This window comes from Solanum stenotomum, chromosome 3 (genome assembly GCF_019186545.1).
Source record: "Solanum stenotomum isolate F172 chromosome 3, ASM1918654v1, whole genome shotgun sequence".
Lineage (NCBI taxonomy): Eukaryota > Viridiplantae > Streptophyta > Magnoliopsida > Solanales > Solanaceae > Solanum > Solanum stenotomum.
Genome location: NC_064284.1, coordinates 33,976,622 through 34,004,203, shown reverse-complemented (window position 1 = coordinate 34,004,203; position 27,582 = coordinate 33,976,622). Strand labels below are relative to the sequence as shown.

The window sequence follows — 27,582 nt, the reverse complement described above, 5'->3', positions numbered from 1 at the left end:
ACATTATCTCCCCCTTGGGAACATTCATCCTCGAATGAAGACTAAACTAACTGGAGATGGAGGGAAAGAGCTGCAAACCCTACCACTAAACACTGGAAACTGATTTTTGACTGAACTATGTTCCAAGAACATGTAGTACGCTGAAAATGCAAGTATAAACTGAAGAAACAAGATACTAAGTCTGAAGCTACGCATGAATGACTGAAAAACTGGATAGGAACTATTACCTTAAGCTGGAATGGATTCGGAAGGAAAGAGATGAGGATACTTGGTTTTCATGGCTGCTTCTGCTTCCCAAGTAGCTCCCTTTACGGACCGACTCCTCCACAAAACCTTAACTGAAGCGACTTCGTTGTTTATTCAACCTTTGAACCTGAAGATCAAGGATTTCAACTGGTGCATCCTCATAAGTGAGACTATCCTTCAATGCCACACTTTCTAAAGGTACAATAGATGTTGGATCACCCACACACTTCTTCAACAACGAAACGTGAAAAACCGGATGAATGCTTCTAGTTCTGTTGGTAACTCTAACTCATAAGCCATTTTCCAAACCCTTTTCAAGATCTTGTAAGGGCCTATATATCTAGGATTGAGCTTCCCTTTCTTGCCAAATCTCATCACGCATTCATAGGTGACACTTTCAGGAAAACCCAATCATAAATTTGGAACTCTAAGTCCTTTCTCCTTACATCTGCATAGGATTTCTGGCGACTCTAGGCTGTCTTAAGTCTATCTCTAATGAGCTGAACTTTTTCCATGGAATCATGAACCGAATCTCCTATCAAGGTTGCTTCACCTACCTCAAACCAACCAACTAGATATCTACATCTACGCCCATACAACGTCTCATAAGGGTCCATCTAAATACTGGAATGGTAGCTATTGTTGTAGGCGAACTCTATAAGAGAAAGGTTATCATCTCAACTACCCTTGAAATTGATCACGCAAGCTCTCAATATGTTCTCTAAGGTCTAAATGGTACACTCTGCCTGACCATCCGCATGTGGATGAAATGTTGTGCTAAGATTAACTTGAGTACCAAGACCTTTCTGAAATGACTTCCAGAAATGAGAAGTAAACTGAGGACCTCTATCTGAAATGATAGACAAAGGAACCCCATGCAACCTGACTATCTCATTAATGTAAAGCTTGGCGTAGTCCTCCATCGAATCTGTAGTCTTAACAGCCAAAAAGCGCGCAAACTTAGTAACTCTGTCAACTATCACCCAAATGGAGTCATGATGTCTGTGAGTACGAGGTAAACCTGTAATGAAGTCCATGTTGATCACTTCCAAATTTCAAGTAGGAATGTTAATATCTTGAGTCATACTTCCTGGTTTCTCTGATGTTCTACCTTGACTTGTTGACAATTAGGGCACTTAGCCACAAAATCTGTTATATCCCATTTTTACTATTGCACCAAAAGACTTCTCGTAGATCACAGTACATCTTGGTGGCTCCTGGATGAATAGAATACATGGATTTATGGGCTTCTGCAAGAATCTATTATCTCAACTCACCCACCTTAGGAATACATAATCGACCCTGATAGCCAAGCACACCATCTCCCCCTTGGGAGAAAACCACAACTCTCTGCTATTGAACTGCACCCTTTAGTTAAAACTATATTAGGTCACTGTCTTGATTCTCTTTAACCTCTGCTACCAATGAAGATTTTGACCCATTTTGAATTGTTACACCACCATCTGGTATGCTCATAAGGCGAACTCCCAAGCGAGAAGCATGTGAACATCCTTTGCTGGTTCTTTTCTCTCTTCCTCAACATGTGCTACACTACCCATAGATAGTCTGCTAAGGGCATCTGCTACTACATTGCCTTACCAGGATGGTAATGCACACTTATATCATAATCCTTGAGGAACTCAAGCCATCTCCTCTGGCGAAGATTCAACTTTTTCTGGGTGAACACATACTAAAGGCTCTTATGGTCTGTGAACACATCCACGTGAACACAATACAAGTAATATCTCCAAATCTTAAGTGAAAACACCGCTGCTGCAAGCTCGAGGTCATAAGTCGGATAGTTTTTCTCATGCACCTTAAGTTGTCTAGAAGCATAAGCTATAACCTTACCTCGCTACATCAATACACAACCTAGGCCGACTCTGGATGCATCACAATATATCACATAACCGTTTGAATCCTTTGGTAGAGTCAAAACAAGAGTTGTAGTTAACCTAGTTTTCAATTCTGTGAAGCTTTTCTCACAATCATCTGACCACTGAAACTTGACCTTTTTCTGAGTTAACTTAGTCAATGGAGAAGCTATGGATGAAAATCCCTCCACGAACCTTCTGTAATAACCTGCCAAACCCAAGAAACTTCTAATATTTGTAGGAGAGGTAGGTCTAGGCCATTGTTTCAATGCTTTTATTTTCTGAGAATCCACTCAGATCCCTTAGCTAGACACAATATGCCTAAGAAAATCAACAGTCTGCAACCAAAATTCACACTTGCTAAACTTAGCGAATAACTAGCGGTCTTTGAGAGTTTGTAGGACAACCCTCAAATGAGTCGCATATTCTTCCTCATTCCTAGTGTAAATGAGGATATCATCAATAAAGATGATAGCAAACAAGTCCAAATACTGCTTGAACACTTTGTTTACCAAATCCATGAAAGTTGTAGGAGCATTGGATAGTCCAAATGATCCTAGTTCTACAATCGACTGAGGCATAACAGGATCCATGCCTAGAATGATATCAAAGTCTACCATTTCTAACTCTACAAGATCTGCTAAGGTGACTTTCTAGGAGATTGTGACATGGTAATTTTTGTATACTCGGCTAGCTATAACTGGGTCACCGACTAGAGTAGAGACTGATAAGGGTTCTGAGAGAGTTTCTGGACTGACATTGAAGTTTACTGTTATATAGGTAACTACAAAGGAAAGAGTAGCCCTTGGATCTAACAAAGCATAAACATCTAAGTTAAAGACCTGTAACGTACCAGTGACTACATCAGGAGAATCTTCCTTATCCTAGCGAGCCTGAAGAGCAAACAACCTGTTTTGGCGCAGTCCTCACCATATACTAGATGAGTTACCCCATTGAGTTGGGCGACCTGCTGGCGCTGCTGAAGTTGTAGACTGAGTCCTACCATTATTACCTCCTTGACCCTGTTTAGCATAAGGACAATCTCTCAACCTGTGACCAGACTGACCACACCCAAAGCATCCTTCCTTTCCTGCAAGACACTCACCCGGGTGGTTCTTACCACACTTTGGACAAATTAGGTAGGTTCTGGTGCCTGAAATACTTCCCTGAGACTTAGAGCATGATGCCCTACCTTTTTGATCTTGCCGAAACTTGGAGGATGGAACACTAGCCGATGAAAGTGCTGGAGCTCAAGAATTTTGCTGAAACTGTGAGCGATTTCCACCACCTGATTTATGTTGAGAATACACATAGTTTCCTGTCCTAGCCTTCTTATTCTCCTTAGCCTACTCCCTAAGTTTATCTCCCTCAACCTGCTGAGCATGAATCATGAGCCTAGAGATGTTCATATTTTCTAGAAACATAGCATTTCTACATTCTGTTTTCACCAAATTAAATTGGATACCCCATACATAAACTTGTTCATTTGAGCCCTGAAATTGGCAACCATGTGAGGAGCATACCTGGAGAGTTGGGTGAATTTGAGTCCATACTCTTGGACTGTCATGTTACCTTGCCTTAAATTCATGAATTCCTGAGCTTTTGCCTCCCTCAACTCTCTTGTGAAGAACCTATCCAGAAAAGTCTCACTAAAGCATTCCCAAGTGATAGGAGCTGCATCCGTACCCCTGTTCTCTTTCCATTGAGTATACCAGATGTGAGCTACATCCTTAAGCTAGTAGGGCACCAACTCAACCATATCATTCCAGTTACATGCATCACTCCAAAGATCTTATTGACCCCATCTATCAAGTTTTGGGAATCCTCATCAATTTGCGATCCTAAGAATTCAGATGGATTCATCCTCACAAAATCTCAAACCCTGGCTACCACTGATCCACCACTAGCATTTGCAGGAACTCTGAGCCAAAAGTTGAATAGCATTTCGAAACTCTACATTCGAAACTTCCTGATCTGGGACTGGGGGAGCTGTGTTAGCGTTGCGGGCATTCACATTCCTTTTGTATACTCTATGAGGAGGCATAATCATAAAGCGCATAACGTCGAGTTAGAAATGAGGAATTAAATCATACCTTACGGACGATAAGAGTAACAAGAAAATGATTTTTTTCCTAAAACACTTTGATGCCTCCTTCTCATTAGATGTGGTGCACTTCACACCCATGAAAAAGACTCTACTTAGTATGACTTTTCAAACATCGTAGGACTCTTAATCCTAGTGCTCTGATACCAAGTTTGTCACACCTCGAAGCTACCCCAGGACGCAGACACGGGACCTAGGATCATGAGTGACCCCAAGCTAACCCTGCTGGCATATCATAAGCATACTAAATAAACTAAAGTAAGAAAAGACTGTGTGGAAGCTAAATCATAAGATAAATTGAAATGATGGGGAATACCCATACACTATTTAAATATATGAAAACTGAGAGTTTAACAACAACTGAAAAGTCAAACTCAGATACTAAAGCTGAAACTAACTATGTCTGAAGTAAGCCTCTAACTGACTAGAAGTGTTGGGACATGCCCCAGCTAAATTTAGCAAAGACTGAAACTAAAGACTAAAAGCAAAAGAAACATGTATGTCATCCTCTGAGAATGATGAGTCACCACTGATACTACTGAGCTGAAGATCGAGAAATGATCATGCGTGATCTGGAAGCTGAGGACCTGAACCTACACTCGTAGCTCAGAGTATGTGTCAGTACTTGAAAGGTATCGATCATGCATGATAGTATAAAATTGAATAGAATCATAACTAAACAAACATGTATCTGAGTAATGATAAGAGATAAGCATGATACTAAACTAAGAATACTGAACATGAAATAACTGAATGCAATGACTAAGTTTATAACATGCTGAAACTGAAATCTGACTGGAGATGATAACATGGTCAATGCAATAGAATCTGACTGTAAGAGAGCTACTAATAACCAACATAAAACCACATGAGCTAAATGTGGAGTCTGATGTATACGCCCCATCGAGAGGACCCAATATACCTTGCCAGAGGTATAGAGCCATGACTGGCGTGATCACTAAAATGTAATGCCCACATTAGGGACTTATAAACCTACGGGGCTCGTAGTTCTGGGACTTGAGGGTGACTGACCCTAGTCCACTCGGTATTAAGCTACTCCCAATTGATTATGTAATTAACAATTCATGAATGAATTTCTGTAACACTGGATAGCTCAAATACTGACATGCAAACTGAAAATGCAACATTAATGTGCTAATAATGAAACATTCAAATCTGAGTCATGTATAACTGAGATTACTGACCTAGCATGTATAATTCATGAACTAAAAGAACTACATAGCTAGGGTTTTGAATTTATGAAAGAATCTACGCAAAACATTACTAAAATCATGATAATCTGATTAGGAACATTAAAGTAACTAATTCATAATAACCTGTTGAAATTCTAAAAACCCTACGTCTAGGTCATATGAAGGGAATTCTAGGGACCTAATGGGTGAAAGGAACCTACTAGTGAAATCCCACATACCTGGTGACAAATTCCACGGAGAAATCTTTCGATTTCGGGGATGGAACTGATGAAAACTCATTGCGTTCTTGAACTGGGGCTGCTCGACTTTCTCCTCTATTTTGCTCTAAGTTTCGCTTGATTTTGGTGAATGATTGATTAGGGTAAGTTCTAATTAGTTTACTAGGCTAAAACTGACCAAAACGACGTAGTTTAGGGGTCCAACGCATAAGGAAAAGACCAAACAATCCCTGACTTAAAAGTTGTCGGGGCCACCGACGAAATTGACTGACGGACCGTGGATGGACCAACGGTCCGTGCTGGTGAACTACTAACGGGGTTCTGGGATTAGAAATTTGGAGTCCAACCTACGGCCCTAGACCACAGACCGTGGTCTGACCTACAATTTGTAGGTCCTGGCATAGGTCTAGACTTAGAATAATTTTCTGGGGGGTTTCTGGGACTGAAAGTTGGGGCCTCGATCCATGGACTTGGACCACAGTCCGTGTTCTGGCCTACGGTCTGTGGGTCCAGCCGTGGGTCATGCCTTTAAATAATTTCTAGACCTTTTCTGGAAGGGGTTGCAGGTGGTGAACCACAGATCACCAGGGCGGACCGTGGGTAACCCTACGGTCCGTGGGTGGCAACTGTGGGTTGCTCGTGCAACTTTTGGAAAATCTGTTGGTTTAGTCTGTTTAGGATACGAGGTATTACATAACCATTAATGGCATACCTGACTGTTATATTGATCATGAATTATAGTGTTGTGAGGCAGTGCTCAAACATCTCTTTCATAAACATATCTTTACTTCTATGCATATCACTTTAAACATGAGATAACTTACTTGAAATCATGCATAGCCTGGAAATACTCAAAAGTAGTTTTAATAACTTTATAAATAATCTTGACACATACTTGGAAAATCATAATTATATAACAAAACATGTTGTTCATAGTAGTTCATTATATGCTTGAGAAATCTTTCATAAAAATTCCAACTTTTGCATAAAAATCACAGCTTGAAGAAGATTGGGTAAAATTGTAGGTTTAAACATAATTCATCATATAAACAAAATACTTTAGGTATGAGAACGAAATGAATACTCTCCTTGAAGTCTTACATACCTGGAAGAGCAAAGTTCTTAAAGAAGTTTGAAGAAGAACTTGATTGGAAGCCTTAAAACCCTAGCTTGTGTCTTCCTTATAGTCTTGTTTTTGAGTTGGGGAGTTGAGAGCGTAGAATTAAAATAAAATTGAGTACTTGGTGGAATATATTTCCCTAATTGAAGTTAAATCGTCATGGCTTGGGCTTAGGAAAAGTGGAAAAATATTAAAGAAACCCCACTTAAAAAGTTGTTAAAAAATTCCACGGGGCCATCTACGGTTTAGTGGTTTTATTTAGGACCATAGATTCTATCCGTGAAATTCATATTGAAGTTTTAAGGATAAAAATTTCATTCTACGGGCCCAAACTACGTCCTGTAGATGAGTCTGTAGGAATTGGACCCAAAAATTTGACTTTCACTACTTTTTTCATAAGTCAAAAAATACGGTTCGTAGCTCTTTCTACAACTTGTAGAAGTGATTCGTAGGTCACTTACTTAGAAAACTCTCTTGTGGTAGTCTCTGGTAAAATGATCATAACGTTTTACACCAAACCCAAAATGAGGCAAAATTGGTGGGGTTGAAAAGAAGACTCATATAACTTCAGTTTGATAGGTTGTGGACCACCTAATTAATTATATGCTGAGAGATATGATCGTTTGAAATTGGTATAAGTAGAATCTTATATCGAAACTTAATCGGTATGAAAGCTTTCAACTCAACTTTGTGCTAGGTAATTCTTGTGACCTTAATTCATGTCCAAATATATTTCTATACTAAATAATTGACCTTAACACTTATGCACAATTTTAAAATCACTTGATACGATCCTATACTTAAATGAAGAATGGTTCGAGTCTTAGCTTAGAAATTTTTGGGGTGCTAGAGGTAATATGTGTACATTGAAGTGTTTTTATTCATGATATTTGCTCCGTGAAATGTGAACTTCTAGGTTGGATTGTTTTTGTGCAGTGTTAGTTGTGGAGGTTCAGTTTGTGTCTTAGGAGTACCGATATTCTATATTGCTTTACTTTGAGTTTAGTGATTTGCTTGCTGAGTACCATGTTGTTTGGTACTCATTCTCTTGCTTCTATACTTGTATAGGTTACTAGCTCGGATCATCGTGATTGCTTCTTCTTCCTTCTACTTCTGAGGCTTGTTATGGAGAGTTAGCGAGGTAGGAACCAGCATTTTTAGACACTTAAAATATTTTTTTAATAAAACTGATAAATTTTTCAACCCTCAGACCCCCTACCCACACCTACTTCCTATTTTTTAAAATGTTTTATAAATAAAGTTTTAGAAAAAGAAAGTTTTAAAAATATTTGTCCCCCTCCCCCACCAAGTCATCCACCCTACTGGAACCCAACCCCAATTTTATTTTATTTTTAAATCAAGAAGTTTTAAAAAAAAGTTATTTTTTTCTTGCCCTCCCCCCCACCCACCTGGACCCTCTACACCCATCCCACCCCCCAATTTTTTAAAAAAAAATCAAAAAAAAGTTTAACTTTCTCTTCCCCCCTTTCCCTCACCTCCACCCCGACCCCCTAATTTATTTATTTTTTAAAATATATTATTTTAGTCTAATTAAGAATTTTTATTACAAGGGAGTGATCTATGGGTCTATGTTGATACTCATATTTTGTTTATATTTGTATGATCTTTTAAAATAAGTCAGCTCCTATTTCTCCATTTAGAAAATATGAGTGATCCATTTAAGTATATATGGGGTTAAATAGACTCATTCCACTTATATGGGTTGAAATTACCACCCCTAGGACATGTGAAGAAATCATAGCAAAATAAAGAAAAATCGAGGCAATCATATTTATTGATTTTACGACTTTTCATTTTAAATTGTGTCTAATAAATGTTCTTATTTTTTATATTCAATCATCTACATCTCCTAGGTCCTTGATGCATCATCAATGTCTGGACAGGCAAGAGGCAAGCACACTATATGTTTATTCAAATTGCTTTCTGCATCTTATTGTTCAATATGTTGCAACTGTTTGATCAAATGTAAAAAAATATATTGTTATTTTGTAGTAATATGTGAGGCTTTGTATTGTTTCATTTGACATATCAAAATCTATAATATTTAGAGCATATTTAGCAAAGGGACATCATATGTCAGAGTGATTGTAGGCCTCGTGACTCATCAAGATTCTAAAGCACCTTTAACTGGTGTTATTTATGATGTTATTTTGTTGTTCTTTTTTTTTAGCTCTGTTGGTGCTTTGAATTGAAGCATGTCATAATATAGTTTGCTTACAAAATTCAATTTGACAAAGTAATTTTACTTGGCTAAAAAAATTTCACAGCCAATGAAGTATTATCCGAATAGCTACAATAAAAATATTACAATTCAGATTTTGAGTACTTGAAATTAGAATGTTCCTTTTGCAGTTAAGTTATCATTCAAAAGATCTCATTGTGTATTTTTTTTTTTTTTTGCAGCCAAGTGATGCAGATAGTGAATTACTTTTCTTGATGGACGCAAAGATCGTCCAATTATAGTTGTTGCAGTGGCAATAGTTAAAGTGTTTTGTAATCGTATTAGATAATTAGTTTTGATAATGTAATTGCATGATTGAACTGAATGTGATAGTGACTAATGTGAATGATGTGCTTAACAATTTACCGGGGAGTAAGAATAACAACGATGTACTTGTGTTGAAGTTGAATACATTTGTATGACATAATTATGCTCTCCCAGCCAAATGATATGCAAACAATTTTATATTATCAATGTGAAGATTCTCGCTTAATTTTTTGTATGTTGACATCAATACCATTACTTGTCTTAGTTGCGTGCTTGCACACCCTTTTTTTTTTTGTAAATTTATGTCTATTTAAACTATAATTAGACTAATTAGTTTTAGACCTCAATAAAAGAGCATTGTTTCACTGATGACAAAAATATAAGAAGATAATTATGTTTTTACGAATTGTGAGGGTTTCAACCTCCATTAATTTTTATTATTAAAATTTCATATCAGAGGTTATAACCGTTGTTTTCTAAGAATTAATTTGCGGGTCAAACCACCGCAAAATAACCTATGCTACTTGTTATAACGGTTCATGAAAAATCCCCACAAATTTAATTGTGGCAGACTAAACTATGAGAGTTTCTGAAACCTCTGTGAAAACAAATTGCGGGGGATTTCTTTCCCCGTAGTATGTAAAATAAGCACCCGCTATGTAGGCTTTCTTTTTGTAGTGCTAACACAAATGTCCGATATTTTAACGCTAACTACTATTTTAATAATCTTTTTACTGTAACACTTTTTATTAATTAATGTGGTTCACACGTGCAATAACACTAAATTAGAGAGAGTAAGTGTCCCCAAAGTTTTGTCCATGAATTTTGGGTTTTCAAAGTAAAACAAGAGAGAATGTGTGTTTCGTCAAAGTTGTTCCATATTTATGATTGTAGGTCTATTTTAATTCCTTTGAGCTCTGGACATGAAAAAAATATTGTTGGGAGCATCAACCCTAAATGAACCTTATAGTGTGCAATCTAAATTTTAATTTTGATAGTAGCATGGGTTTTTCAATTTATTTTAGGGAAAAGAGTTTGATATACTCGTCAACTTTGTTATTTAGAGCTGATATACTCATCATTATAAAAGTGACTCATATATACCCCTATTGTTATACAAATGACTCACATATATCATTTTCCTATAACGGAAGTGAAAAAATTAATTTTAATTTAAGTTCTTATTTTTTCTAAAAAATATATAATCCATATGGGTATATTTGATCCTCCTCACATATTTTTTTTTTTACTTTATGTTTCAACAACTAATTTTAATTTATTATTTTGATGATCAAATTTATTTATGTTTTACTAATTTTCTTGTAAAATTTATTATAGATGCCCCAATTCTTTTTTACAAAATTAATTATAATATAGCCGAAAAAATAGTTTAAATTTTAATATAGCCACAAAAAAATTAGTTTATTTTTTTTCTTTCTTTAAACTAAAGAATGAAAGAAACAAAAATGAGAATAAGAAACTCAAAAAATGATAAACAAAGAAGTCAAAAATTAATTTATATATGACAAAGATTAAAATATACTTTGAATTTTCTAGAAGGGTCATATATACCCTTACATGATTTTTAAAAAATTAAAAGTCAAAAATATAAATTTAAAACTAATTTTTTCACTTTCGTCATATGTGATCTCCTTTTTTTTTATGTAATGATAGGGGTATATGTGAGTCACTTATATAATGGTAAAAATATATATAAATCACTTTCATATCGACAATATATGAGTTTTAAATAACAAAATTGAGTGATATGTCAAAACTCTTTTCCCTTTATTTTTTGAGTTGAATAAAAAATGTTCCACTTTTAAAAATTTAAGGGACTAAAATTGCCCAGAATCCTATTTAAGGGACCAAAATGGACATATAAGGCAGAATTGTGACAGAACACTGGTAGAAGAAGGATAGAGACAAAATGGTGACCCTTAAAAATGGAGAAAGATGTAGGGAAAAATTCAATGGGGAATTTGAAAGCAGTGGCTGTCATCTCCGGGAACGATAGTGTGAAAGGGTCCTTACAATTCATCCAGCAATCCAACGGTACTTTTCTAACTGTTATTGTGTTTTCTACTCCTCGATCGTCTTGTTATTAATTTGGGTATACAACTCATACAGGTGGTACCCATGTGAGAGGAAGAATAATTGGTCTAGCTCCAGGTCTCCACGCTTTCCATATTCATGCCTTAGGTGATACCACTAACGGCTGCAATTCCACTGGTTCCTTCCCTTTCTTCTAATTCTTGTTTTTTGGGATTAGGGGTGGAGTTATGTGGTTGTTTGCTGGTTTGGATGAATCCAGTAACTTTTTTCATAGATACTATTATTTGTATTAGAAAATTAAATAAATATATATGTATATTAACTTGTCAATCCCTAACAAAACTTATTGACAGCTTAGTGGTAAGGAAGGGAGTGGAAATGTTTTCCAAGCTAGAATTGTGGGTTTGAACCTCACATGCATGTGTCAAAGAGTTTCTGATCTATCTAAAATATATTTCACTATTAGAATAGGAGAGTTGTTTCTGTGAGAGCAAAATAGTTTTAAAGTCTATTATAATATGGTGTCCACAGCTATGACCTTTAATTTTGGGTGTGCACAAATAGACACTTAAACTTGTATAAAATTGAACAAATAGAGACATTTATCCTACATGACACCCTACATGGCAATGTTGTGTTCTACATGGAGTCTTATTGTATTATGTCATGTAGGACATGTGTGTTTACTTGTTTAAGTTTAAGTGTCCACTTGTGCACACTCAAAGTTGGAGGGCATTGTTATCTGCTAAAGCCAAGTTAAGGGTCATTTTTATGTATTATGTCTATCCCCTTCTATGTTCTAGTAATTCTGTCATTCAACTATCAGTTTGATTACTAGCTATTGTAATTGAGTCAGTTTCAATCGATACAAATTGGGATGAGAGTTTGGTTACTGTTACACTCTTGTTTGTTACAAACAGCTAATTACCTTGTACATGATAAGCAACAAAGAGATTGAATTAGACTAATTACTAATCTAGGTAGCTAAGGATCCTTCTATGATAATCAAATGCAGGTCCTTGGTTATACTTGCCCCTAACAGTGTAACTGATTGACTTTTAGGACCTCATTTTAATCCACTTAAGAAAGATCATGGAGCTCCCACGGATGAAGTACGTCATGCGGATGATTTAGGCAACATTGTTGCTGGTCCTGATGGTTAGTTTTATTACTTTTATAATTCATATTTTTTAAACTTCAGTAATTGGATTGGTTGTTCCCTTTAATTTATGATTATTTCTGTAATCAAGGGGTGGCGGAGATATCAATTTCAGATATCCAGGTACAGTATAGTACAGTCTACTTCTTTGTTATGCTATTTGATTGGTGTGTGACAATATTAATTTTTGCTCGTACATATAGATTCCTCTTAGTGGAGTACACTCCATCTTGGGGAGGGCAGTAGTTGTGCATGCTGTCCTGATGATCTGGGAAGAGGTATGCATGCTTTTTTGGTCACTCTTAACTTATTTTGAGCAATGTTCAATATCATTTCCCTTTCAACTTGCCCCCTTTTTTTGTGCTCTGATTATGATCAATATGTGTTGTTGCTTTGATGTGTGACCATTAATCCTGACCATGTCTTTTAGACTGTTGACAGAAATTGTGCATTTCATGTCTCTTAAGTGAGCCAAACATATGAAGAGAAAAACATAATGCATGAGGGTGTCTTGTTTGGCTGAGATAGGTATACTCTCATACTGTCTTTAAGGATGCCATAGTCTTTTTCTTTCTTCTTTGCTAGCTTCGAGTTAATGGGCAATTGTATTTGCTTGATTCTTCTACAACTCTCAAGTTGTGATGACATGCTAATTTATAACTAATGTTTGTATTAAGCCACAATAATGAAACCATACAAAATTAAAATTAGCTTTCAGTAATACTGAGAGATCCAGTTTATAATCACCAAAAGAAAGGATTTTTTTTCCTTTTTGTAATTATCTCGGATATAGCCATTTGATGATTTGATCATAGCTTTCATCTTATACACCTCTCAAGTGTTTCTTGCTTTTTACAAAGTAGACAACATTGGTCATAGGATTTTTGGGGCTCAAATTTGAAATCAATGCCTATTTATGAAATGTGAATAAAATTTCAACTTCAATGTCAAATTATGATTTAAAATATCAAATTCTCCAAAAAGTAGGATTTCAAATTGTAACTTTATTTTTTTTTTAAATTGTAAACTTAATCAATAAGTTTATATGTTGCAAAGAAAGATTCATCATTTATTGCAAAAATAATTATTCAACCTAGCTCAACGTGAAGAGTCAGTATCATGTGAGTGGATTATATATAATAAAGAATAGTTAGTTTCTACTATTGTTGATTTATTGGACGAGTAAATCTTTATAAAATTATGTGTGTTTGAAAGATTGTAGTTATATGTAATTGCAAGCATTTATTTATAAAAACTAACAAAGATATGTAGGATATTCTGATACGTTGTTATGAACTATACTTGTGTTATTTTGTAAGATCAAGAGAAATTTTGATAGTTTTCACAAATTATGGATATTAAGATGTATAATTCATTACTAGAAGTATATGTTAGAAAAAAAAGAAATTGGGTAATTGATGCAAAGAGTCATCTTGGGTTGTATCTAATAGTGTCAACTGGTATGCTCAGCAATCAGTTCACCCACTACTGAATCTTGGTCTTTTTCTAGCTTGATTGTGAAGCATGGTTTGAAAACGTCAGTTGAAAGACTGTATATGGCTAAAATGATTAACTCAAAATCAAGTGAATCAACAAAACTTTTGCTCTTGTTATATGGTTTTTATATTTAAGATAATGGTGTACCCTTAACTTTAAAATCTTAGGTCCACCTCTGATTGTACAATGAGATATCTTCATCTGGTGAAATCATTCTTGAGACTTATTCTACTGTTCGTTTTCTGTATGTTATTATAGGTTATAGGCTATATCATAAAAAAGTCCAAATATTTTGAGGTATGTCATTCTTTATGAGTCCTAAGCTGATTAACTATTGAACAGGTGGACATGAACTTAGTAAGACAACTGGAAACGCAGGTGCAAGAGTTGGCTGTGGTAATTGCATTTCCTCTTCCTTTGAGATTTTGGTTTTATATATATATATATATACCCTTTGTTATGTTTTTGGCTCAAAAATGTCCTCCAACTATAAAAATACCTCAAAATGATCTTCTTTTCTCCGGAACGAAGAAAAATGGTCAATTATGCCTTGAACCATTCCAAACAGGACATTTTTTCCCTTGTTCTTTTTTTTTTTTTTGGATGAGGAGGTTGAATGTGTTATATTATACATATAGAAAAATAAGTAGTATAAATACTTTACATTTTAACAAATAAAAACAATGACATGGCTTTTTTTTATCTTCCGATTCCTCATACATTAGGTACAGAGTTTTTATTTCTAAACATGATATCACATACCTTTTCTTACATAATTTTTTTTCTTTTACGTTAACAATAATGAATTTTTTTTACCAACTCTAAGAATGATATAATGAAAGAAATCAAATTCAATTGTATCTTTGTGTGTTTTGTTACTTATCATAACTTTAAGTCTTCCCAAGTTTAAGTTGAGGCGGGTATATTAGTTCTGAAAGGAAATAGTAGAAAAAATATTTAGTTGAAAAATTAATGCACATAATTAGACTTTATATAAAATATAAAATTAGCATTATATAAAAATTGTCATTTGAAATAGTCAAATTAATCTAATAATCTCCAATACAAGTTTTTGCTCAAGTCTTTACAATTAAGAGCACTTGTCCTGAACTTTAAATGGAGGGGAAACTTCCTTATCTAGAATAGTTCAAGACAAAATTAGACCCATTTTCCTTGTTTTGGACAAATCTTTAGTAAGAAGGATTTTTTGATCTATTTTGATAGTTGGAGTGTATTTTTGGGCCAAAAACATAACCGAGGGTAAAGTTGACTTATTTGAATAGTTTCGAGGTATATTTAGCCTTTTTCCTATATATATATCTATTTGTTCTGCTTGGGTTGTGAAGTTATCTTATCAGAGACGTAAATGCACCAATAGCACAAGTAAGGTCTAAGGGACAATGTTTTACTTAGAACAAGCCTACTTACTACTGATATGACTAAGGATCATTATGAATTTGAAGCTAAATTGTATGAAATCTGAACCTAAATTGCAATTGCTTTTCAGGTTCAATTTTATTGTGATTTCTAAGTTTATGTAACTACAATTGAAATCCTTCTGTGTCTTCCTCATCTTTCTTATCTGTGGCACTAATATCGTTCTGCTACACCTGTTTTCGCAGGCGTTATTGGGCTTCAATCATCTGTCTAATGTTTGTGTTACTCAGTTAATCATGTTTAACTAGCAATACTCTCAAATGTCTCAAAGAGCTGATTAATAAAATAGTAGTGATTTACCTCTCAGCTCAAGTGTTTGAACCTTAGTTACATTTTGCTAGTGAAAATAATGAGTTACTTTTTCTATGATTGTGTAGACAATTTAGATGTGTTGGGTATGATGGGAAATGTCTTTTTTTTTTTGGAAATAAGTAATCTTTTTATTTATTCTCAGGTGTTTGGTAAGTAAGGTGAAAATGTTAAGACTAAGAGCACCCTCTATCTCTCTATATATATACTAGTCAAGTGCGTGTTTTGCACATGTATATCGTGTTAATTAATGAAAAATGTATATAGATTTCGATATTGATATCAAAAATCAAAATTAATTTGTATTGATATATGAAAAATACACTCTAAACGATAATCTAAAGGGAAAACGAACACACTATTACATATGCACATACTAATATAATACAATTACTTGTAAAAAATTAACAATAAGAGAAAGGATTGTGGTAAAGATAACCTGAAAGTGCAATGGAAGAAAATTAGAAGTCATCTACCAAAAGAATAACAACACAATAATACATGCATTGCACGTAGATTTTGATCATCGTATAAATAGGAAGAAAAAAATGGCAAGACAAAAGGATAAAACTAAAGAGAAGTGGCATATTTTATTACAATTCTTATGATAAAAAGATTAAAATTAACTATAGGAACATATTTCTTGCATGTCAATGTGGGGATCTTATTACTTTATATAGATAGCAAGTAAAAGATCGATAATTGAAATTATGTTTCCTAGTCCATGTAAAATGTGTATGACCCATGGGGGAGTCCAGGAACTCAATCCCAAACCTTCCTCCTATATTTAGAGTTCGTGTCTTTTACGATCCAAAATTTCATTACGCCGTGAGGCACCTATCATCTTCGTAGGCCTTAGGCAAACCCCATCCCCTTATTAATCAATTAACAATGTAAATAATGCAGAAAAAACATAAGAATAGTCAACTACCTTCTAGAAATGTGGAATTGACCAGTCAAAAATGAAAACAACTCCAAGACATGGTGACACTAATATAAGAGCATCTACAAATAAGAAATAAGTTTGAAGAACTAAAACCACTGTCGAGAGGGAAATAAGACGGAAAATAAAAGGAATCTCTAGAATCTAGTGGTGAAGAGAGAGTAACTCACCTTGAATTCTAACAGTCACAGATTTCAATCGTAGCAGCAAATCAAGTAATTATGATAGTACCTGGCTCAATCCCTGCACACAAAAAGGTTCAACAAGTATAGAGTGAGAACGAAAAATACGTGTACCCAACAAGTTTTGATTATTAACCCTTCCTAGAAGCGATAACGAGGTATATCTTAAAAATTCCCTTTCCAATATGATTACTTCATAACTAATTCACCTCAACATACTAATTAAGAATATACTTTTTTTAAACTATTAATTACACCACTGATATCCACTACAGGAAAAAGATTCTTTAGCAAAGGAAATTTCAGTCATTAAAAGTCTAAATTCGGTAGCTATAAATTGATAATAATCGAAAACAATCCGGTTGTCACCGGTCGCTAAAAGCTCCGTTGTTAAGAGTTAAGGACCGGATTTAATATTCGGTTGTAAAAGATCCTTTAACGACAAAAGAAATTTCAGTCGTTATAATTAAATTTTAGCAACCAATTTTCTTGTCGCTAATTGCAAAATATCCTTCGCTAATTTCTGTTTTCATTCTCTAAAAGGTATCACATCCTTAACGGCCCTAAAACGCCTTTTTCAAACAAGTTAATTAGCTTCAGCCTAACTGGTGAACATTGTTTTTGCATCTACCTTGTGAAATGCTGAATGATTAGATCAACTGAAAAATAATATTATCGGGACAGAACCAACAAAAAATAATAATCTTCCATTCATTCTTGTACCATCAAGTATGATGTCTAGATATGAATGAAATGAACTCGAGAATATAGAACGTGTCACGACCTGAAACCGAGCATGGTAACACCTGTCTTATCCCACCAAGACATATCCAACAAAATAAATTAATGCGGAAATAAAATGAAAATGGAAGACTAAATATCATGAATATTGAGGAAATATATAACATAACTTATAAACCCCAAGGACTGGTGTCACATGTACAAGATTCTAAGTATTATATTAGAATCAACAAAAATACAAGTCTAAATGTCCTTTTGTCTAGAACATGACATAAACATAATGAAAGAGTAAGTGATGTCTGCCGAAATGACAAACAACTACCTCACAAACTACTCAGACAAGCCTCAAACAAAGGTAAGAAGGAGTAATCAAGACGATCCATGCTCGTAACCTACACAAGTGTAGAAGCAAGGGGGTGAGTACTAAACAACAATGACACTCAACAAGTATGAACCCAAACAACTCTAAGTAAAGTAATCCTGAACACAAATACTCCAATTACACTAACTGAACCTCCACAACTACGACATGCATATAGTAAATCAGTTCAACCTAACAGTTCACACTCAATACACTACAACAAATATGATATTTAGTTACGAAATTATTAGGTACGACATATAATTCGTCACTAATTGTATACTTTTTGTGACAAAAATTACATTTCGTATTAAAATGTATGAACCACACACTTTTAATGACGAAACATAAAATTTTGTAGCAAAATTTCGTCCAGTTGAGTTTCCCACCAAAATATAATTTGGCGCAATTTATTAAGTACCATTAGCGACAAATTTTAATTTATTAGTGACAAATTATTTTGTCACTAATAATGTATCCAATTTGTGACAAACTATTATTTGTCTTAAAATTAGTTACAATTTTGGACACAAAAAGTCTTTGTCACAATTTTTTTTGTTGAAATAGCGATAAATTAGAGTTCGTCATTAAATATTGTAAGCTTTAGCCACAAAATTTTATATTTAATTGTGACCTTAGTTTTTGTCACTAATACTATAAGCAATCAGTGATGATAATTTTATTGTCTCTAATCAATGTGTGATGTAGTGACAACATAGTTTTGTCATTAAATATGCAATGTTTAAATAACGACGACTTAAAATTTGTAGCTAAATAATTTAACTATTTGTGACGAAAAAAATTTCATAGCTAAATATAATAGTCTTTGGCTACGCTTGTTTATGACTACATGTGACAAATGAAGTATAATAATTTCATAGTTAAATATAAAAATTTCTCCCTATTATACCCTCAATTTATATAACATTGAGTTAATATCTTTGAAAAATTTATTGAGTAAATATGTTTAAGATTCTATCAATTAAAAGTGGTAAAATGATAAATTCACTATATCAATTATTGTTTTTCTTAATAGGTGTGTCAAGTCAAAAATTGACAAGTAAAAAAGAACGGAGGGAGTATTTTCTAGTAACTCTCACTAAATTAGGAGTTATTTTAGAGTTCTTGGCCTCGCACCAATTTTTTTTAATTAAAACCATTTAAAATTTACAATATTGATTATATTTGTATGTATTTGTTTTACCCATAATGGATCATTTACTACATACAATTACATCTATAGATCTTATCTTAGAAAAGATTTACTACACAGAAATATAAATATTTAGACTAAAAGTTTTAAATTAATTTAATCAACACCACTTAAAATTTACAATGTTAAACTAATATTTATATATAACTTATTTATATTATTTTTTTAAAAAAAAAAAAAAATAATAAAAATAAAAATATATATATATTGTTGACACCCAATTTAGACCGACTTATTCGATTAAATACGTAATTTTAAAACATATTACGAGTTTTAAAATCTTAATCGATTTTGTCTAAAATTATATATTATAGTATCGCTTATTTACAAAATTATCAATTATTATTATTAAATTATTTAAATTATTATATTTATCGCTAGTTAAACTCGAAATAACTACTTTATTTAAATGTTTTAGATTTAGGTGTGTTTAATTTATATGAAAATACTTTAATATATGTAGTATTTTATTAATTGAATAACATTTCCTTAATCTCCCCTTAAATCATTTAAATCATAACCTATTTTATTCAATTTATTTAATTCATAGCCCTCTTCCTATCCAATTCTATTTCAACTCCAGCCTTTCATATTCAATTTCATGTCAATTATGGCCATTTTCTTATTTCAATTATAGCATTTCAACACTTTTCAAATATAGCCTATCTGTTTCAATTCAATTCTCAAAACCCCATCCTTTAATCGATTAAGATTTTAAAACTCGTAATATTCGTTCATCCAAATAAACTACAAGATCAAATCTTGATCGTCCATATCATTCAAACCAAAGGTTGAGATCAAATCTTGATCGTCCATATCATCCGCCTCCGGTCCATTCTTTCTCTCTTCTCAAACACGTCTGTAAATAACTCTTATTGACACCCAATTTTGACCGACCTATAACCCTTTCGGAAGTGCTATTCAATTAAGTACGTATTTTTAAAACATATTTTGATTTTAAAATTTTAATCGATTATGTCTAAAATTTATATATTTCAGTATGTATGTTTATAAAAATTATTGTAATTACTAATAAAATTATTTTATTATTAAATTGAAACTCGAAATAATTATTTTACTCAAATATTTTAAAATTTAATTGTGTTAAATTTGTATGAAAATATTATAATATGTGTAGTATTTTATTAATTGGATAGCATTTCCTAAATCTTTCTCAAAATTTAAATAATAGCCTAATCTATTCAAAATTATTTCAATTCTAGCCTTCCATAATTAAATTCATTTCAATTGAAGCCTTTATGCATTGCAATTATAGCCATTGCAATTCAATTCTTGAAATCTCATCTTTAATCTCATCCACCCATCTTATTAAATCATCCCAACTTTTAATCCTAAGCGTTCATCTATTCTAATCCAAAGGTGGAGATCTAATAACCATTCTTTCCTATTCCAACATTAAGACCCATACCCTAATCAATTTTCATTTTCACTCTTCCTCTGCTCCCTTGAAGATCAGCGCCGCCAGCCCCTCTTCTCTCACGTGGCTCCTTCTGCGAGACCATCCATCGCCGACGAGAGTTTCCTCTCTCCACTCCCCATCGCTCTCTCTCCTCTTTCCCTCCCCTCGTTTCCTCTCTTCTCTTTTAGGCGAGAAATAACACCAGCTCCGACTAGCGGCAGCAACCGACAACAGCCAGCAGCCAGCGAGGAAGGCGGCGCAACGAGCAAAGCAGCAAGGCTGATGCTCCTCTTTTTCCCCTCTCATTTTCAGCGAAGCAGCAACAGCAGCCGGCGACGACACTAGCTCCAACCAGTAGCTAGGAGAGACACCGCGAGGACTAGCAACAACAACTACTCCGGCCAGTAGTCTGGTGGAACAAACAGCAACATCAACAACTCCGGCGAAAGGCAGAAGCTCCGGCGAAACACATAAGGTAGCAAGAACTCCAGTGAAGTTGAAGTTCTAGTCTGCTAAAGACGGATCTTCTCAGATTCACCTTGGTTTGTTTTCTTGTTCGATTTACTATTTAATTTCTTTGTGAATTAGTGAAACTGTGTCCCTTATTTCTTAATCGCTAAAATGTGTTTTTTTAAGCATGAAATCGGTGGTAATTTTTAGATTTTATGAATTGTCTCTTTTCTTAATAATATTAGTTTGAGTGTATTGTGTTAATAATATTAGTTTGAGTGTATTGTGTTAATAATATTAGTTTGAGTGTTAACAGAACGAGATTTACATATGGCTCGTGTAAACATTCTTTTTGTGGTTTGTTCTTGCTATTTACTTGGATAACACAATTCTGAATATTTCTGGTGTGAGAAAGTTAGCATTCTACTTCTTGAATCCTAGTTACTGGACAGGCAAAAGTGGAAATAAGGTGAAAGGTAACCAAAATTTATCAGTACCTTAATATCGAATTTTGATCATACTGTAGCAAAACTTTAAGGCTGTTCATTTTGTGTTCAGAGGGTAGTGTCTGTAGCTTCACAGGTTCAGTGCCAGCCTTGGATAGTATTATACCTGATGACGAAGATGTTCTTGAAGAAGAAAACATTGTTAAACGGCAAGCTATGCAAGGTGAAGTTGATTCTAATGTTGCAGTTCAACTACATGGCATTGCAAAGATATTTGGTGGAACAACAAAGATGGGATGTTGTAAATGCGAAAGGAAATCTCCTTTTCATGCCATCAAGGTATTTTATCCATTGGTCTATGAGAAGCTAACATTAGCTGTTTTCTCTGTGCAAACAGAAGTCATCAGTAGAGAAAAGAAACTACACTTTACGTGTTAAAATTTGTTTTTTTTTTGCTTCTCTTGCAACTTCTTTGGATTTCCCTGGCAATTATTCAAATAAAAATTTGTGTTTAGTTTGGAATGGTTCTTACTTGTTTTATTTTGGTAAAATTGTATCTGATTAAGGTAAAAGATTTTACTGATTGAATACTCTTTTGATATCCTTCAGCAGGTTTGAACACAAGTTCAAGATATGGAGAGCCTCCATAGGAGGGAAACACTAGACAAGCTAATTTTATTTAATTTGGGTTTTGTATATTATTTAATTTCTATTATTGTCTTGTAATTATTTGTAAACTCTAACTCTCTCTATATAGTGTATGTTGTTAATTTTAATTTTTATAGTGTATGATGCTCATTATTAAAAAAATTACTCCATGCTATTAAGTTTAATATATTTGTATTATTTAATAATTTTAATTTTTTAAATAAATTTTTAATTTTACGGAGACCTAGCTCAATACAAATTGTAAATAGTATTGCTACAAGTTTAAATGTCATTAGTGACGAAACATTTTATCTTCGAAACCTCAATTATTAGTGACGAACACATTATTTTGTATGTAAAAAGTAGTTTTTAGTGATGAAATATTATTTGATGGCAACGAAATACATAAATATTAGTGACAAAATGCATCGTCACTAATTAAACTAAGTAGTTAGTGACACATCATTTTCGTCGACTATAATAACCTATTTAGTGACAAAAGTATATCTTTACCTACAAATTTTAATAATTTTTATGATGAACAAATTTGTCATAAATACGAAGCATTTTGGGACACAAAATATTTTCGTAGTTAATACATTTGTATTTAGTGACGAAACACTAAATTGTCTCTGTATACATTTAGTGACTCGTGCTTTAGGGACGAATGACTGACGAATTATTTTTCGTCACAAAATTCTTTTTGTGACGAAATTTGAGTTTCTAGTGACAAAATTATTTGTTGCTAATCATCAAATTTGTTGTAGTGATAACAACAAAGCACGTATGACCATCACAACTTTCACCTCAATAAATATAGTCATATCACTGTAGTCTTTCACAATTCAATAACCACAAAAACACATCGTCATTCACTAATGACAAGAAACAAGATGAAGTGCAATGCCATAGAGTGATGCATGTATGTTCTTAGGATACACGTCTACTGTATTACAGTCCGGGACCCATAAGGGTCATATCTTTCCATGCATCAGATCGTTTGGCCCGACCCCTATTTCTCATGAATCTACCACGGATCATGTGGTTCGTCCCCTATTTCTCATAAATCTGCCACAGCCGTATGGTCCATCCCCTATTTCTCATTATTTGCACAAAGAATCATCATAACAATGTTATAGCACCAATGCAAATATATATGTTCAAATGTTCAATGAGATGATAATATTTTTCACAACAATAAATCCAACACGAACAGTCTTGACATAAATATCAAGAGTGAGTCAATACAACCTTCCAACCATTCATGGTACATCATTTATCACAATATCAACAAGATTCCTCTTTTATCCCACAACATCATGACTATAACGTATACGTCAATTAAAATACACAACTTATAGGAAATTCTTCACCAATTTTCATTACTTTTGATCACACATTGCTTACAAGGTTCAATATACATAACAAAGGGTCAAAATATCCATTTGCCTTAATAATGAAAATAATTAATCCGGTATATGAGCTTTCCCTCTCCAATGGGTCTCCAATTCAACATAATCTATACAAATATGGAATCACAATAAAAATTCAAGACTAACAACAACCATATCAATGATTTTGAAAACCGGGGTCAAATTGACCCAAAAATCCATTCCCAAGTACTAGGATTAAATCTAAAATTTTGTATGAAATCATGTTACCCAATGATTTTGGAACTCATTAGCGAAAACCACATCGAAAACTGAGTTGAAATCAATCTTATATCACCATTTCCCTTAAATCTCAACTTCTTGAGGAACTCACAAAGTTGTAGTTCAAAATTAGCTATTTAATGATAAAATTTTGAAGTAAATAATGTGTAATAAAGATGGGGAGTTAAAATTCGTTACCCAATCGAAAATTCTTGAAAAAAACCTTTTAAAAGCGCCTCCACCAAGCTCACTAGATTAAAAAATGGTGAAATAGAGATTAACCTCGATTTTGGAAAAACACATTTTTTAGGTCACAAATGTTCATCGTGATTGCGACCCCTAGGCCACGCGATCTCAATGAGCTAACGTGGTCAACTCATTATTTTGACCATCGCGATCGCAATCAGGACCCATGCGATTATATGGCTGAAAGTCTAACCCTACGCGATTGTGTCTGACTGCATGTGATCGTGACACACAACAAATGATCTGTATGCGATCGCGAGAGAGAGTCTCGCGATCTCAATGAACAAACTAACATGCACCAAAACTCAGCAATTCAACAAAAACCCATGAAAGTTACAATAAACTAACTTTAACTCAAAAATACCAAACTTCCCTCGGAAGCTCTAAAATTTAAACCAAGACCTTCCCTAGGCCTGCAATCATCAATTGAATCCAATGGAATCGTCGGAAATCCAATCCGAGCGTCCAAACTCTGAATGTTGACCAAAGTCAACCCTTGACTTAATTTCACTTAAACTTCCAACTCAGAGGCTCAATTCCACATAAAGACTCCAAAACTGAAAACGAAAACACTCGTCGACCAAATTTTGCAATCGAGAGTTGATGGAACGGACAAAATTCCATTCCGAGACTCGTAGCTCCAATTGTTACTAGCAATCACTTTTAAAAACTTCAACTTCAAAGCTCTAAAACTTTCAAAAATCACAACTTTTCAATAAAACCTTCAGAATGGACTTCATAAACAGATCAAACATGACTCCGGGCCATAATCAAGAGGGGTAAAACTATAATTTTTTTAAAATTTCCAAAAATGACCTTCAAGGTCATTAAATTATCCACCACTCAAAATCATGTTCCTCTCGAACATAAAGTAAAGGAAGGTACATGAAGCTCAAAAAAATTGAGGATATCAGGCACGCATTCCTCACTCTGTATCTAAGGCAACCTCTTCGATCAAACGATGCTTCTACTACACCTTTACAAAAAGCAATTTGTTGAGGAGATGCCCGTTTAGATTCTTGATCGTTAGGTTCGCAAGTTGAGGACCAAGGAGGTTGCATCAGTCAAGGTCTTATAGAGAAATCAATTTATTGAGGAATTTACTTGGGAGGCCGATGAAGATATGAAGAAGAGATACCCACATCTCTTTCCTTCCGGAGAAATTCCAAACCAAGGTATTAACACTTTGTAAAGTACTCTTTAAGTTGATGTGTTGAGTTTTGTTAATTGTATGTTGTGTGCTTGAGTTGGGGTGGTTAGATGCTTTCCACCCCTGTTCTACTTAGTGTGATCTTATTTGAGGATGAATGTTTCCAAGGGAGAGATATTGTATCACCTCGAACTTCCATCAGTTTTTAATTTTGGGTCAACTTCAGACCACCATATCTTTTAGTACATAAATAGTTAGGTGGTCCATGAGGTATCAAATCGAAGGTCTTTGATTTCTCTTTTCAACGCCACCAAGTTTGATAAATTTTGAGCTCCTAGTAAAAAGTTATGGCTGTTTGAGTGAAGCCTCTCTAGTTAAGATTTTTTCATTTGTTTGAGAAAGGGGTATTTTTGTCTTTTCCTTACCCCACTAGGCCTAAAACGTTTTTCTCACCCAAATAAGGGTCTAATCTGATTTAGTTTGAGAGAAGGGTTTCAAGAAGAGGAAAAGAGGGTTTTCAAGCGTTCATTTAAGGGTTGAGAAATTTCGCCAAGAATAAGTGTTCTTTCAAGGTATGTAAGCTTCTCATAGTGATGGACTTGTTCGTCCTCAAGCCAAACATGTAATTCTTCCATTAATTCATCCATGAGGTAGTTTATAATGAGATTCTTGAGTAGTTCTTGAGTTTTGCCCCATTCCTTAACAATGTAGGTTTTGAGTTCTTGAGGTGAGGGTATTGACAACGAGTGGTGTTTCTTGATAAAGTTGGGTGGAATTTTGATGATTTTGTGTGGGGTTTGTAAACCAAAAAGAGTTTAGAAGAAATCACTCGATTCTAGATGAATTAGGACCCAAAAAGTTGAAGAAAAACTCGTCAGATTTCTGGGCACAGGTGTGGGACGACGTGCCACCACTGTGCTAGGACTACTAGTCACTAGTTTGGGGACTGACGCGGCGCGCCAACAGTGCACCCCAAACACTGTCCAGTAGTTTTGTGGTTGGTGCCCCACGCCACTCAGTGCACCAGGTTTGCCAGGTTCTGTTCTTTTCTGTCATTCATTCCATATATGTTCTTTCAAATCGTGTCTATGTTCTCTTCTTAGTATGAACTCTTAAAGTCTTCATTAATCCTTGAGAGATCCTACATGTCATAATCACATGTCTTAATTCACATTTCAAATTAAAGTAAAGTTAAGAGGAAAGTCCAAGAGGTTTTTTGAGAACTCTTTTGCAATTAACTATAGTTTTGAACTAAATCTTGAGTAAATGAGTATGAGAATGAGAAGAGTTGTATTTCATCTTTCAAAATGAGTATAGGGGAACTAAGTATTCCTAAATGTAACACTTTACATTTTCGAAGAGAAAAAGAACGATTTCTAAATGAGTTATGAGTTCAAAGATGTTTTCAGAGCATTACCTCTTTTTAGAGGATCTTTTGAGCAATTACCTCGAATTTAGAAAGAGTTATGTTTTACACATTTGAGCATGAGTTATATATTTTTGGGAGTAGTATTGAGCACTGATATGGGGATGAGTTTAGACAACTCAAAATCCTCATAAAACATGTATGCCAGCATGGGTAAAAGATTAAACTTTTAGATGATTCCTTATTGCTTTTAAGCATAGCTTAGTGGATCCACTTAGTTGAGGTGTTCTATACCCCGACAAGGTATATGACAGTTTTGGCAGCGTGGACGAGACGTTGTATCATCACATAGCTCGTAGTGATGGTTGTCGGTTAAAAAATCTCTCAAATAAAAGAAAAAGTACATTATTGTATTTTTATACATCATTGAATTGATATCTATTGTTTTAAAAAGCTTTAAATGTTGCATCTCTTATTGATTGCTTTTGAATTTTTTTATCATGATAGAGACCCAACTAACAAAAGGTGTGTGCTCCATTAGCTTTTTGACATGTGGATAAGTAGGCCATTTATCTACTTTAAAGCAAAAATGCTACCACTAACAAGAGAGAGAAAATATATTTACATAATAAATTGAGTTGAACAAATATAAAAAAATGCAAGAGAAATAATACGTGCATTTACTGCTTTTCTTCTTTTTTAATTGTTAATATTATATTAATTTTGAGATTACATTGGATATATTATTTTTATTGTAGTTCATGTTAGTTTGAAGAATTTTTATAAACCTAGAACAAAAATAACAAAAGTAAAATAAATTTTATAATTAATCTCAATCCCATCAGAAATAATACATTTCACTAAATATATAATAATAAAATAAAAATGATTGTGGATCCACATTTTATACTTGTTGAAAAATTAAATTTTAAACTTTCTTTCCTAATATTTTTATAAAATCAAAGGATGGTAAATCAAAACTACATATTTTGACGTTCAAACTGAATCTGTAATTTTTTTAT

General features: G+C 33.9%; 1 long non-coding RNA gene and 1 pseudogene across 3 annotated transcripts; both read left to right on the top strand.

Annotated features, from left to right (window-relative positions):
* Nucleotides 1–11,176: 11,176 nt before the first annotated feature.
* On the top strand, nt 11,177–15,794 carry LOC125860437 (superoxide dismutase [Cu-Zn] 2-like; annotated as a pseudogene). The gene is made up of 7 exons (XR_007445855.1): nt 11,177–11,340; nt 11,416–11,517; nt 12,403–12,498; nt 12,591–12,622; nt 12,703–12,777; nt 14,339–14,392; nt 15,619–15,794. The product of XR_007445855.1 is annotated as a superoxide dismutase [Cu-Zn] 2-like (transcript).
* A 4,812-nt stretch (nt 15,795–20,606) lies between these two features.
* LOC125859711 (uncharacterized) lies at nt 20,607–22,268 on the top strand. Of its 2 annotated transcripts, none has more exons than XR_007445784.1 (2): nt 20,607–21,837; nt 22,111–22,268. It is a non-coding gene; the product is annotated as an uncharacterized LOC125859711 (long non-coding RNA). The 2 variants fall into 2 exon arrangements; XR_007445783.1 differs by having other exon boundaries at nt 22,108–22,268.
* The last annotated feature ends 5,314 nt before the right edge of the window (nt 22,269–27,582 follow it).